At 37.5% G+C, this 16,144-nt stretch overlaps 1 pseudogene; it reads left to right on the top strand.

The window, feature by feature from the left end:
- The first annotated feature begins 13,637 nt into the window (after nt 1–13,637).
- Nucleotides 13,638–15,544, top strand: LOC114033809 (annotated as a pseudogene).
- Nucleotides 15,545–16,144: the final 600 nt, after the last annotated feature.

The raw sequence follows: 16,144 nt of genomic DNA, 5'->3' as shown, positions 1-16,144 counted from the left end.
ATAACAGGGACCTGATTCCCATTATACAGGTGAAGAAAATAAAGTAAATAGAAATGGGCTGATTTGCCCAGTCATCCTAATGAATAGCAGAGCAGAGACAAGTCTCCAAGTATCTTGACTCCTCATCCAATATTCTTTCGCTAAATTGTCCTATCTCTTCCAACATTACATTTTATAACAATGACAGATCTTTCAGAGAAGGACATAGCACATGCTGAGGTGGTGAAAATGGCCATGCCTCTTTTCATTAGGGAGATAAAGATTTCTTTTTTATGTAATTAGAATAAATTGTAACTGTTATACTGCATATTCAGAGACCTATGACCCACCCTCAGTTTTTTTTTTTCCCACCTATTTGCCAGTGTTCAGAATTCTTTCAATACTTGATAAAAATGCATCTTACAAATAGGGAAATCCCATGATATAGATAATGGAGCAAATAAGTTCTCTCTCACTAAAATGGGAGTGACCTGATAGACCATTTCTTATGAATTGGTTTTGATAATGTTCAAAGTAGAGAAATATAAGAATATTGGTCATATGAAGTAGGGGGAGGGAGAAATGAGAGCCTAGAAATCCTGGAAACAAACTTTACCTACTTCAAAAATTTGCCCAGGACATTCCCTGTGAACTTTGTTTTAATCCTATAAAGAATAGCATCCTCTGGTCAGTTGATCTTTCTCCTAAGATTCAAAGTAAGAAAAATTATGTATTTGAGAAAAATTATAAAATATATGATATTGGTTTTTACTCCTCTCTTTGTTCTTTGCCCCTTTCACAATTCCCAATACTTACTACCCTCACCTCTACCCTAAAAGATTGCTGGTATTCCCAAAAGGTAGACCCATATGTTAGTTTAATGTGTCTCTCAGAAAGGAAATTCATCTTGAAAGAGAACTGAACAAAATAAGCTTCCAAAGGAAAGAATTTCTAATGATGGAATCCCAGGCACTGTGACAATGAGATAGAGAATTCAATTGTCCAGATATTTATTGAAACTCTGTCTCTTCTAAAATAAAAACAGCTAAGAGATTCTTGAATTCCCTAAATGATAATTCTATCCTTTAGAATATGGAGGAAGCAACAAAAGGAACTGGACCTACTGTTAAATGATAAAAAGAAACTAGTTGCTGAAGCAGAAAAGCTAGAAATGTTAGAAGAAAGGGACCAAGTCACATTAAACTTTGTAGCAAATGAAAAAGGAAAAGCTGGATAGAGTTTAATCTATATTCTAGATATTTTGGGGGGGAGGGGAGATTTTTTGGAATATAGAGAGTGAATAGGTTAATTCTCAAGATTATACAGGAAGTCATTTCAAGTGGAATGGTATGCTCTCAATATCAATATTTTGACCACACAAGTGAAAATGGTTACAGTGAATTAGAAAAGGGAGAGAAGACCTAAAGAGCACAATGTGGCTGCACAAAGAGCACATCTAGATCATAATTTTAAGACATGTAGAAACAATGGAAACAAGGATATCTAGCTAAAGATGAATACAAAAGAGTAGCCTGGTAGGATAGAGGTAATATAAGTAGCACTAAAATCTAGAATATGCTGTGTCTTTAAATAAATGCCAAACATTACCAAAAAGTTTTTATTCTCTTTTTTGTGTGTTGTTGGTTGGTTTTGCCATATTGTAGGCAAGAGAGCTCATCAAAGAATGTAGGCAGCAATATATATAAAAAGATGATAACAGATAACGAAGCTGCTATTTACTTTCTCATAAATTTTTGCTGCTTTCTCCACTTCTACGAATGAGCTTAAAAAGGGGAAGTAAAAACAAAATTAAATTACTCTAGGGAAGATATAATAAAAGACTACCTTGCTATCTTATGAGTTAAGTCACTCAGCCCCTTATTATTAAATGAATTCAAAGATGAGTTTGTTGAGCTCCTATGAATGCTGTCTGAAAAACTATCAAAAATGCAACAGATTCAGTAGGAATAGAGCCTGGAAAAAAATGCTGAGATTTTCAAAACCAAAAAGAAGGTTTATGTTTTAAACTATGTGCTTGTGAGGTATAGTCCTAGTGAATATCTAGAAAAGATTATTAAAAGAATGGGTCATGTCTACTGTGAAAGTAAAGCAGTGATCACTAGAATCCAGAATTAATAACACATTATGTCTAACTAATCTGATTTCCTTTTTTACCATGGTTATTGTTAGATCAGGGGAATGTAGCCAACATTTTAAGCCTTAAATTCAACAAGACTTTGAACAAAGTGTCCCAAATGTCAGTATAACAACATAACCTTTTAAATGTATCCACATGGGTAAAATGGAAATAATGAGGGTTGAAAGAGGAAGAGGAGGAGGAGAAGAAAGGAGAAAGAGAAAAAGGAGAAAAGGGAGAAGGAGGAGCATGAGGAGGAAGAGATAATTATTACATTATAATACTGTTTCAATGTTATTTTTTTTTAGTAATTTTATCTTCCTATTCAATAGTTCATAGATAAATATCAAGATAGTGAGTGACTCGTCCCAGTACTGGTTCTATCTGAACCTCAAACCACCCTCACCTCCCCGCAAAAGAACAAGATGAAAATGAGACAACAATGATGATTATGATAGCTTTCATTTAGCAAATTGAATTGAATTGAATTGAACTGGACACAGAGAAATGAACTGGGAGCAATGGTGAGAAGTTGCAGATTTGGATTTAAGATTAATGTTAGGAAGAAACTTTCACCTAAGGAGAGATGGTCAAAGACAAATGTTCTGTCTCAAGAGGTAGTGATTCACTCATCAGTAGAGGTCTTCATGCAGAGTTTGTATGACAGCTTTGCAGGAATTCAATAAAGAATATTCCTATTAGGAATGAAATAAAAATAGCAACAAATAGAGAAAAGGAAAAAATCCTTGCTTTCCAAAGTATGTATTCCAGTGGAAGAAATACACATACACACACACACACACATACACACTCACACGTGTGTATATGTATATATTTGAATGGCTTATGTGTGCATATATGTATATATCACGGGTGTGTATATATGTTGTATGTATACACATATGCTATTGTGTATATACACAACATACTTATATATGCACAGTATATACTTATCTATACTCTGAATATATGTGTATATATGCATGTGTAATTATGTATATACACATGTGTTTGTGTGTATATATATGTATACACACATGTACACACATGTACACACATGTATATATACTCACACAGTGTCATCACCTTAGATTTTCATGGCCAGAAATAAATACGATCACCAAAATTTCCACATGGTTATATTGGATTTGAAGTAGGCAGAGATTATCTCCTCTAAGGACTGGGAAGGAAATCTCTATGCATGCTTCAAGGGCTGATCCTCTTTGATCATTTCCTCCTTGGCTCCATTGTATTTGTATTTGCTTATGTGTATGTATCTATGCTTTATACATATGTATATGTGTGTATATATACGTATATATAAATATACACATACATACACATATATATATATACACAGAGTATAAGTATATACTCTGTATCTACAAGCATATTGTGTGTATACACATACATATATATTACATAGATACACACATATAAGTAAATGCAAATATAATAGAGAGAAGGTGTCAGTGACCAAAGATGATCAGTCCTTGAAGCATGCATAGAGATTCCCTGCTCACTTTCTGTCCTTAGAGCAAATATTGTCTGCCTACTTCAAATCCCAATTTTGGAAATTTTGGTGATCCTATTTCTGCCCATGAAAATCTAAGGTGATAGCACTGTGTAAGTATGAAAATTCTTCTAATTGGCTGATGAACTAAAGGAACTTATGAATTAAGGGTTGTTGATTCAGACTTCAGTGTTCATTTAGTGGGTATGAACACCTACTTCTCAGTTTCTTGCATGGGCAACTTTGAATTTGGAGGACTCCTTTTAATTGCCAGGTGAGAGAGGTATAGCTGGACAAATTTCTCCTGTCAGCTACTATGTGTTTGTGACCATACTGCAGGACCAGAGTTGGTAATAGAGTTCATCAGAACAGGTAGTAGTAGATTCAAGAGTTGTTGGAGTGACTGAGCAGCAAAGTCAAGATGAATGTATCTTTGAAGCAGCAACTTTGTGGGCATTCCATCATGCAGAGAGATAGCTAGGTGGTAGTTTAATCCACTAACTTAGCTTGGCAACAGACAAGTTTGGTGAGGAGATATCAGGTCATATGGGCAACAGCTGGCTTCTTCCTCTTCCATGGCACTCAGGGAGAAAGGATGAAAGATGTATATATATATATAGAGGGGAAGATTCCCTGCAGCAGGAAACCCTCCTGACCCAGCACTGGATAACCCAACTAGTAGAGTCGTCTATCTAAGGGGAACTTCACAAAGATTCTACAAATAAAGAAAAAGACTTCTACTAAACAAGCAAGAGCTGTGAGTTACAGCTTTACCACATATGGTCTCTACATGTGCCATCATACCAGAAGTTTGACCCTCACTCTTACTAGGGACCTTTTATAAGTAAAAGGAGTATGCACCCCTAGTTTGGAGAGAATATATTGTTGCAACTATCGCTTCTCATGCCTTCTCAGTAAATCACTTTCCTAAATGAGGTCAATTGGTTGGTTGTTAAGAGAGGGGATAATTGAGGGTGCTCATGAGGGACGGTGTCATAAAACTCATTCCCTGAGGGTTATTCGATAGAACCCAGAGATTAGTGAATAGCAGCCTCCCAATGGGGAACCAACCTGTCAGTCTAGTTCAGGGGCAGTGCTAGGCCATTACATAAATATATGCAGAAAGCAAATGCAAAGCATCTGGGAGAATCAGGAAAGTCCTCTTGCAGGAAGCAGTATTTTCACTGGATTTTGAAGACTAGGGATTATAGGACATAGACATGAAAATCAAGAAAGGCCCAGGCATCAGGGACAATCTTTTCAAAGTTGGAGATGAGATGAAATGTTATATGCAAGGGGAAGCATAAGCATTCAACTAAATGGTTTCTGAGGTCCTTTCCAATTCTAAGATTCTCTGAGTATATGAAATCATATGACCAAAGGAATTTGCCCATTCTGTCCATGCGTAAGTCTAAATATCCCCCCACTAAACCACTCTTTCTATCCCATCACAGGCATGAATGCCCAGGCACAGGAATGAATTCACACTCCATTCTCTGCTTCTGCTGTCCGCTCACCTAGGACAGAAAAACAAAACAAAACAAAACAGAAAACAAAACAAAAACAAAAAAAACTTCCACCTGGTCTGGAATTATTCATCTAATTCCAAGGCAACCTATTTTCTTCATTCAACTTGACCTATTATTATGCTCTCCCTCTGCCAAAAGAAATCTTTCAAATGAAATCAGAATAAATTGAATTCTAAAATTGGAAATGTAGGACCTGATTTCAAATCTGTTATGCTATGTACTACATGTGTGATCTTGGTTAAATTGCTGAACTTCTGTGGGCCTCAGTTTCCTCATCCATAAAATAAGAGTTTTGGACTAGAAAATGTCTAAGTTCTCTTACATCTCTAGATTAATGATCTTATGACCAGATGCCTTGAGCAAAAGGTACAAAATGGTAATTTGCATTCCCCAGTTGATAAATGGTCAAAGGAAATGAACAGGCAGTTTTCAGATGAAGAAATTAAAGCTATCTATAATCTCATGAAAAAATGCTCTAAATAACTATTGATTAGAGAAATGCAAACTAAAACACTTGAGATATCACCTCACACCTATCAGATTGGAAAATAAGACAGAAAAGGAAAATGATAAATGTTGGAGAAGATGTGAGAAAATTGGAACACTAATGCATCACTGATGGAGTTGTGAATTGATCCAACCATTCTGGAGAGCAATTTGGAACCATGCCCAAAGAATTTTAAAACTGTGAATCCCCTTTGACCCAGCAACATCATTACTAGGTCTGTATGGAAAAGAGATCATAAAAATAGGAAAAGGAGCCACATGTACAAAAATATTTATAGCAGTTCTTTTTGTGGTGGTCAAGAATTGGAAATTGAGGGGATGCCCATCAATTGGGGAATGGCTGAACAAGTTGTGGTGTATATATGTAATGGAATACTATTGTTCTGTAAGAAATGATGAGCAGATGGATTTCAGAAAAACCTGGAAAGACTTACATGAAATGATGCTGAGTAAAGTGAGCAGGACCAGGAGAGCATTACACACAGCAATAGCAACATTGTGTGATGATTATCTATGATACTCTTAGCTCTTCTCAGCAATACAATGATCCAAGACATTTCCAAAAGACTCATGATGGAAAATGCTAACCACATTCAGAGAAATAACTATGGAGTCTGGATGCAAATTGAAGCATACTATTTTCACTTTTTTGTTGTTGCTTCTTTTTGTTTTTTTCTTTCTTATGCTTTATCTCTTTTGTTCTGATTCTTCTTTCACAACATGACTAATGTGGAAATATGCTTAACATGATTGTACATGTATAACCTATATCAGATTGCTTATGGTCTTGGGGAAGGAGAGGGAATACAGGGAGAGAGAAATACTTGGAACACAAAATTTTACAAAACTGAATGTTGAAAACTATTTTTATATGTAATTGGAAAAAAATATGAATACTATAAATAATTTCATGATCTTAATATTTTTAAAAATATTAATTTGTCTTATAGGTGTTTGTGTGAAAAGGGGGCAAGTAAAGGAGAAGTAAAATGTTTTTAATAATTTAGGGTAAGGGTATTTTGGGGTTATATATATATCTATATATACACATACATACACATATAATATATGTATATACCTACATATATAGGTATATACATTTGCTTTGTGTGATTTATGTATATATACTTATACATATAATACATCTATATGTGTACATTGTATAGACCCATATATGAGGCATGTGTGCATATATATGCTTATGTATGTTTATAGAGTCATCTAAAACTCAGGTTATTGTTATTGTTTGCTATCTCTCCTAACAGTTATTTAACTGAGTCACTGCCCAACTGCCATAGTTCAGAGACCCTAGTAATATGAGTACAGAGGCTAATTCACTATGCCAACATCTCTGACTTTATCAGTCTGTTCCTCTTAATCAATTAGAATACCCCCAAATCACTGGCCCCTCACTTAATTGAGGACTCTCAATTTTGTAGTAACTGCCCCTTTTGTGACATGGTATTTGCAAATGTCTGTCTGCCTGAGAATACATTTCACACAGCCTCAGCATTGACACTCAGTCACAGAAATGACACTAACGAGAGCAGATAGTGCCTTCAACATGTTTCTGCTTTCAGAACTTTAAGAAAACTCATGACACATATATTCATTTATGCAGACTCTGACGGCAACTTGTGCATCTCTTTTAAAGTTAAGTCTTGCTGGTAATTGAAAGAGTCAAGGCAACTTATCCTCACACTTAAAGAAGTTTTACTTTCCCCATGGAAGCACTGCAGAATAGGTTACCATTTGAAATCATTCCTTTAAATTATCATATGCAATGCTTCTCTCCTTGCTTTGCAAAACTAACCAATACTAATCATTTCTTTTTATTAGTTATTTTGGAGCAGCATAGCTAGAGACATACAGTAACTAGCATGAGGTCAAAGGGATTTTTGCCCCATAGGACTGAACTTAAAGGATATCAAATTTAGGGAGCATGATGTCACATAAATCACTTCATCAGCAGAGAAATATCAGAGTTTAGCACTTTATTACTAAGAATAATGAGTAAAAATAGAAACTTACCACATGGAGACTAGTTTGAGTTCTTCCTTTACCCTATGACATTTTGAACTCCTCCTCCCTCAAATAGGGGTTCACTTCACTTTGAACATCCTTTAGTAAACACCTCCTACGGGCAGAGAACTGTCCTAGGTGCTGAATGAAATGCCAAGATTAGATAAGACACAGCTCTTATTGTCATGGTGTATGCCTTCATTTACCTTTAACCTTTGATAGAGAGGAAGCCATTTATGCTGCAAACTCTCCCCTAAAAGCACAAACACAGCCAATTTGTTTTCCTTAGTGCAAACTCATCATGAAGCATCAGCCTGCCAGTTGCAGAAAATAATGGACTTCCAATTACTATTCAGCAAGGTGATGCATTTAGAAAACACCAGGTAGCCACACTTATGGCTCCTCTTTGATTAATATAATCATATCCTTAAATAAACAAAGCATGTAGGCATGCTAATTATATTATTTGTTCCCTTGTAGCTAGGGACTGTCTTCCCACTGGGTAGCTCTCCATTTTAATTTTAACAATTTCCTCTTCTAATGGAAAATAATGCAAAAAATACCTGAAACTATAAATGGAACACAAAGCTTCAGTCCCCTAAGACACCTGGCACCATCTTAGGTACTAAAATTCTCAGCTAAATAAGCTGGAAGAAGCCTTTTTTCCTATATGCTGAGTTGCTGTGCCTTAAGGTTCAGATACTTCTCTTGTCCATCAGCTCCTCCTGGCTTATGCATCAGCTCCAAAAATGCACAAGTTATTTCCTAGAGTTCACATCTGTAGTATCAAGTTAAAAATTTACCTTTGTAATGTGCATTGTTTTCAGTTTAAAAGAAAAAAATCTTTATTCTTATATATTTCTCATTCTCTAAAATTCCTTCACATTGTGTAACTTCAAGATGACTTCTTTCCTTATAACTACTTGATTCTTGTAACTGTGTAAATCACTGACAATGAATGTGGCATACTATTACATAATTTATATCTGCTAAATATTTTTCTCCCCCAAAATTATGAAATGCATAGAACTCTTTAAGTTTATTATGTCCTTTATGTTTTTTGTTTGTTTGTTTGTTTTAGCCAATAGGGTATATGATTGGCCAAATTGGGGAGTAAAAAAAGGCTGAGCTTGAAGGCCACTATAGTATTTCCCAAAGGCGGAGACAATTTCTCTTCCCTCTTTGAAGGCTGAAGGATCCTGATTATGGCCATTCCACAGCTTTGTGAGTGGACACAAGAGATTCCAGGTATTATATCCAGAATGTCATCATGACTCCACTTCCAATATGACACTTTGACTTCTGCTCTGAGAGGTCATGTATGCCTACAGTTACATGCTTTATAGATATAGAATGCTGGGAGACATTAGAGATCATGGAGGAGAATTCTCTCAATTTATAAATGAGGAAACAGACGTAGGGAGTTAAAAATGACTTACAAATTATAAGGAACTATAACAGTCTTTTTTTTTTGAGGCAATTGGGGTTAAGTGGCTTGCCCAGGATCACACAGCTATTAAGTATCAAGGGTCTGAGGTCAGATTTGAACTCAAGTCCTCCTTACCCCAAGGCTAGAGATCTATCCACTGTACCACCTAGCTGCCACTGGGACTGTCATAGTCTTGGAGTAGGAATCAGAAGACAAAAGTCCTAGTTCCCTTTCTCCTGGTTACTATGTATCATTGGGTAAATTGCCTCATTGTTCTGAATATCAGTTCCTCATGTGTTGAATAATACTAGCCCTGTATACCTCCCTGGTTATTGCAAAGACATAGTACGAGAATTTGGGTGAAAGGACTTGGAAAAGTGTAAATAGATGATGCAAATAAAAACTGCCATCATTGCTGTCATTGAGGATAACCACTCAGGAACTGCCATTCACCAAGATACAGGCAAGAATATGAATGGAAGGCAAAAGAAGTCAAGTTGACCAATATGAATCCCGAGTTTGACCATGAAAAAGTCACCTAACACCTCCATTCCCTCTATACAACAATTTTTAAGACTTTTTTCAGGGCACAGGTTATTTTCATATCTGTCCCTTCAGGCTGACATGTCACATCATTTTAGAAAGACTTTTCACTTGAGAATCCAGCTGCCTCCATTTTTATCTCTGTGCATTTCTGTCCTAGTTAATTATACCCACTTTTACAGTCTAAGAAAAACCTTCACTTTGGAAGGACTGGAATAAGAAACAGACTTGGATTCTAGACAGCCTTCCCTGAAGTATCCCGCAAGGGTTTACTCTGAGTGCAGGCATGGCAGATGTGGGGCTGATCAACTTCACTTAGCAGCCAGCACTGATAATAATGATAAACTGCATGGTGATTTCCTAGATTTGGATATCAGCCCCGAAGGCCCCGATCGTCCCTCAGGGGGATATTCTGTAATAGTGAGACAGCTTAGCCATCTGAGATAATAAGACCATCTGCCAGGACCACCCAGCAACTTCTGTTTTCCTCCTCAAAGACCTGTCTTCATTTTTGAAAATGCTCTTTATTTAGTAAGCAATGGGCAATTTAATCCCAAGCAACTGTGAGTGTGTGCCCACTAAGTTTTGCCCAATTATAATTTTTTGTAAGTTTTCTTATAATGTCAGTCATGTAAGGTTTGATAACATTTGGCTAGTTGAAACTTTAAGTCTTCCTCTAAAATATTAGAGGTAGTTTGGCGCAATGGAATGAAAGTATCTAATGGAAAGAACACTGGACTAGACTTCTGAATCTGCATTCTGATGCTACCTTTGCCACTAGCTATATGTGTGACTTTGGGCAAATCATTTCATCTATCAGTTTCCTCAGAAGCTTTCTAAGGAAAACAATACCTGGACTGCTTAATAGAAGGTACAATTGTGAGATTCCAGTCACCAAGACTGGCAACTTCAGTATCATCCTCAGCTCTTCACTACAAGTAGCTAATCAATTCCAGTCTTATTTTTTCCACATTCACAATAAGTCTTCTCTCTATCAACACCTCTCCATTCAAACAGCCAACACTTCAGTTCAGGCCTTCTTTGCCCTAATCTCAATTACCGTGAGAGCTCCCTAATCAGTCTCCCTGCCTGTATTCTCTTTCCTCTCCAGTACATCTTCTATGATACTACCAACTTAACAATCAGGCTCTTCAAAACCTGCATGATCTGGCTTCAATAAAACCTTGCACAGGATTACTATGTGCAAAGGGCTTTGCAACCTTTAAAGTACCAGAGAAATTAGAGTTATTGTTATTGTTGCCCTTGTTGTTGTTGTTGCTGTCGTCATTGAACCTAGAGAGTCCTTCACATGTTCATATGGTTTACCTCGGGGAGAACAGAGCTAAAGGTGATAATTGCTTAAATGTTTCTTTGTGATCATTTGAGAGGCAGTATTTCCTAGTGGAGAAAAGACAGGCTTCAAAAACAGGAAGCCCCCAGTTCAAGACTTGCCTCTGACTTTGACTTCATGGCTCTAGGTAAGTCCCTTAGCTTCTCAGCTTTCTACTTTGGAACTATAGAGAATTATTGAAAACTTTTTGAGGAAAGGAGTAGTATATATGACTAAATTTACAAATAAGCAAGAGAAATCTGGCAATTACATGCCAAATAAGTCAGAGGGAAGGAGAAAGTAGATTCAAGATGTCTGGTGACTCTCTGAGAATATAAAATTGTAGAGAAGGAGCTGGCCTTCATTGGTAGAAGGAATTTCTTCACCTAGGGGATCCTTATATAAATGAAGTCATGGGTTCAGTCCTTATTCTTATCCTGTCCTACTATCTGCCTGACAATTGACAAGGGAAATACAGCTTTTTAAGAGAGTGAAACTACTGAGGAAGGTTCCATCCTCTTATTCCTAAAGAACTCATGCCCTCTTCCATCTAGAAAACTCTCTAAATCCTTTTATCTGGGAATTGTGTCTATGTAAGTTTCTTTATTTCCTGACATAATTGGAATAATTGATGCTTCAGTATTAACTTTGAAGAGTATAATGAGGCCTCTCCTCTACCCCACTTTTTGGAAATTCTCAAGTCAGCTTCCTTCATTTGTTCCTTCCATCCTCAGAACATACGGTATTTGGAGAGGCACTCTGCCTTTCTCTTTTCTAAAATAATTAATCTTCCCACTGCTGCCCGAGCCTCAAAGCTCCTCCATTTCGGGATGGTGAAAACGTGGTGGAACGAACTTATTCCTCCAGGTTTCTGGGGGTAGGGTTGTGCTCCACGAGGGAAAACAGTAGAGGGAGAAGAGACTCCCAGAATTAGGAGCCTCCATAATTTTTTTTTTTTTTTTTGAGGGGGAAGGTTGAGGAAGAAGACAAGGGATAGTGCCACGTCCAGAGGCAGGCGATTCCACGCACTCACCAGCAGGGGTCGTCGCGTCAACGCTTCTCCCTCATCCTGGAATAGGGCGCATGGCGGTGCCGCTACCACTGAGAGAAGGGGTGGCCTACTTCTATTCCACACCGACTTCCCATCCTGTGACAGTCGCTTCCTGGGGCTTGTAGCACCTCCTCAGAGAGGCCAGAAGTCCCTTCAGAGTCACTGCTGCATCTTGGATGGAAGGGCCCCATGGAGCCCTTGGATAGGGAGGCCAACCCCGTGTTGCGGGCGATGCTCAGGGATGGCTCCTGGTCCCAGAAATCTGAAACTAAGGGCGCCGGAGCTGCCGGGTTGCCCCCGCTGCCTGCCATAGACTTCCTCCAGGAGGGGTTGGACATTCAGTATGATGACTCTGATATTCCTGCTGAACGCCAGATTGTGAGAGGACTTCTATTGCACTCCACTTTTCCCTCTGAAGTCTCAAACCAACTATTGCTTGTTTCTTTGTTAGAGCACATGAGCTATGTGAATGAACCAGACCTCTATCATTCAAGACAGGTGTTCACATTACTTTGTTAGACTTTTACCAAAATAGGGCTGTTGTCTCCCTTCCCCTGCAGTGAAGAATTTAGTTCTTTGAGGCTAGTTACATCACAACAAAGCTATTAGGGAATTAATGAGACTATCTAAGCAGAGGGTACTTGAGGCTCAGCATGAAGAATACTCTAATGTCCATAAAGTCAGAGCAAAAGAGATGATCTTTGAAGCACAGACTTCTACTTATCTAAATGAGTTTCAGGAAATTACTGTCCCAGGAAAGGGCAGGTATGGGAAAGTATACAAGAACAAGAACAAATTAAATATGCAATTTTATGCAATTAAGAAAATTCTGATTAAGTAAGTCACTAAAAAGGATTGTATGGGGGTACTTAGGGAAGTTAAGGTACTGGCAGGTCTGCAACATCCTAACTATAGGTTATCACACAGCTTGGATAGAACATGTCAAGTTACCATCTCTCCAGTTGGTATCTGATGAGACGGAGGACAGAGATCAATGGCATGTTCAAAGTGATGAAAGTAGTAGCTCGTCCATTATTATTGCTGATTTAGACTCAGAAAAAGAAAAATCCTTTGCAGAAACTTGAGTTGACAGTCAGAATAACAAATTGGTAAAATTTAATGATTTGATCACAAGAGATGCAAATGAACATGAATCACAACAAAATTGCTTGGTTAATGCATCTACTAGATCACTTGCTAAGCATCATATGCTGCAAGAGAATAATTCCTGGGATTTTGGACTTCCAGGAGCTAAGATGGCTGAATAAGCAGCAAGTCGCTATCATTCTCCCTTTTTGACCTCTTTAAAAAAAAAAACACCCCAGGAAAAATCCTGGAACAGCAGAGCTAGCAGAAAATGGGGTGGAGCAATCTATTAGCCCAGGAATTTTGGAGGATCAGCAAGAAAGGGCAATTTCACTAAGGTAAAAGGGGAGCTCATTTCAGGACAGAAAGTGTACCAGCAAGCCCTACCTCAGCAAACTAGCAGAAGATCCTGAACCCTAGCGTGGTGGAGTAGGCAAACACCATTACCAGGGCCCCCCACATGTATTAACATAGCCAGGGGAACTGTCAGACTCTAGCTTGGGGAACCACCATGCATGCCTGTGCAGCCCTGGGCTGGCAGGTGTCCCCCAGCTGTGAACCTACATGCAATTCAGCACAGCCCCAGGTGGGTATGCTTCTTCCTGCAGCCAGACCTCCTTGTGTTCTGGTGCAGGGCCAGGCAGGCAAGCATCCTCCAGCAGCTGCACCTCCACATGCTTCAGTGAATACACATCATTCCTCAATTGATAAATGGTCAAAGGATATGAACAGGCAGTTCTCAGATGAAGAAATTAAAGCTATCTACAGTCACATGAAAAAATGTTCTAAATAATTATTGATTAGAGAAATGCAAATTAAAATGACTCTGAGGTACCTCATCAAACCTATCAGATTAGCTAACCTGACAAAACAGGAAAATGATAAATGTTGGAGAAGATGTGGTCAAATTGGAATACTAATGCATTGCTGATGGAGTTGTAAACTGATCCAACCATTCTGGAGAGCAATTTGAAACTATGTCCAAAGGGCTATAAAATGGTCATACCCTTTGATCCAGCAATACCACTCCTAGGGCTGTAACCCAAAGAGATCATAAAAATGAGGAAAGGATCCACATGTACAAAAGATATTTACAGCATCCATCTCTTTTTGTGGTGGCCAAGAATTGGAAATTGAGAGGAAGGTCATCACTTGAGGAATGGCTGAACAAGTTTTGGTATATGGATGTAATGGAATATTATTGTTCCATAAGGAATGATGAGCAAGTGGACTTCCGTAAAAACCAGAAAGACTTATACAAACTGATGCTGAGTGAAGTGAGCAGAACCAGGAGAGCATTGTACACAGTAATAGCAACATTGTGCAATGACCAACTTTGATAGACTTGGCTCTTCTCAGCATTACAGGGATCTAAGATAATTCCAAAAGACTCATGATGGAAAAAAACTATCCACATCCTGAGAAAGAACTATGGAATCTGAATGCAAATTGGAGCATAATATTTTCTCTTTTTTTGTTTCTTTCTCATGGTTTTTCGTTTTGGTTCTAATTCTTCTTTACAGCATGACTAATGTAGAAATATATTTAATATAATTGTACATATATAGCCTATACCAGATTGTATGCTCTTTTGGGGAGGAAGGAGCAGAAGGAGGGGAAGAAAATTTAGAACTCAAAATCTTGAAGAAGTGAGTGTTTAAAACTAAAAACAAACAAATAAATACAATTTCTAAAAAGTAAAATCTTACCTATAGGAGAATGTTACATCCATGGAAAAATCTTCTGAAAAACCTTAGCCTTGCTTGGGCAGACTGAAGTGAGGTAGCATCTTATACTCCATATTCAGATGCAGCTATGTGAAATCTCTCTTTGGGATTGGATTATTGTTCAAAATAAAAATAAGGGATCATCTGTAGATGAACCTTCCTGTCCTCATGTTATGGGTAGTGTTGCAACAAAATTTTTTCAAGAGCTTTTGAAAGCTGGAGATTATATACATAACATGGGAGTGGTACACAGAGATCTCAACTCAGAAATATCTTTCTTCAAGGCCCTGACTATCATGTAAGAATGGAAGATTTTAGTCTAGCTTGTACAAACATCATTCAGAAAAACACTGAATGGATCAATAGAAATGGAAAAAGATTGACATCAGGAGTGGGTAATAGTCAGTATGCTTCACCAGAATAGCTGTAAGGATCTGAATATGATCCCAAGTCAGACATATATCATGTGGATGTGATTCTTCTAGAGCTCTTTCAGTCATTTGGAATAGAAATGGAAAGAACAGAAGTTTTAACAGGCTTAAGAAATGGCCAGGTCCCAGAATCACTTAGCCAAAGACGTCTAACATAAGCCAAGTACATAGAGCAATTAATGAGGAGTAATTCTTCGCAATGACAATCTATTGGACAGCTACTAGAAAGTGAACTTTTTCAAAATGCTGGAAATGTATGATATTATGTTCAACCTGTTAGGTTTAAAATGTAGTGCTTAAAAAACATTATTTAGTCATTGTGGATTATTATTCATACTGCTTCTCACACAGAAAGAAGTTCAGATTAAGAAAGTATGCCTCTTTCTAAGTACATCTGTGAAAAGGAAATTGGTATATGGAAATTCTTTTCTCAACGGAGTGTGTTCTACAGTCTGCGGATAAAGTTATTAGGTAAGGGTATATTCCAAGTTGTTTTGGGAGAAGTGAGACAAAATGACTTATTTTCATTCTTTTCCTACTTAGGCATATTTTATTATGTTTTCCAAATTCTACTCTCAGTCTAAGTATTTCATTTCTATTTAACATTTTATAGATCTTTTGAAAAAGCTATCTTAGTGCTACAGTACATTTAAAAAACAGCAGTAATTCCAAAAAGGAATAGAAATTAGGCATGGTAAAGCAGCTAGACTTAACATCTGACAGGTGTCTCAGGGGATGCACAGTCCAGAGGAGCAAGTTAACTAGTTTTTGGCTAAATAGGAAACAAGTATGTTCAATCTGTATTTAGATGATATATTAGGCCATTACTTCATTGGGGTGAAGTAGATTGTACTTTGCAA

This window comes from Vombatus ursinus, unplaced genomic scaffold, assembly GCF_900497805.2.
Source record: "Vombatus ursinus unplaced genomic scaffold, bare-nosed wombat genome assembly UNPS02007460.1, whole genome shotgun sequence".
Taxonomy (NCBI): domain Eukaryota; kingdom Metazoa; phylum Chordata; class Mammalia; order Diprotodontia; family Vombatidae; genus Vombatus; species Vombatus ursinus.
Note: the sequence above shows the minus strand (reverse complement) of the source record. Positions and strands in the feature narration are given on the sequence as shown.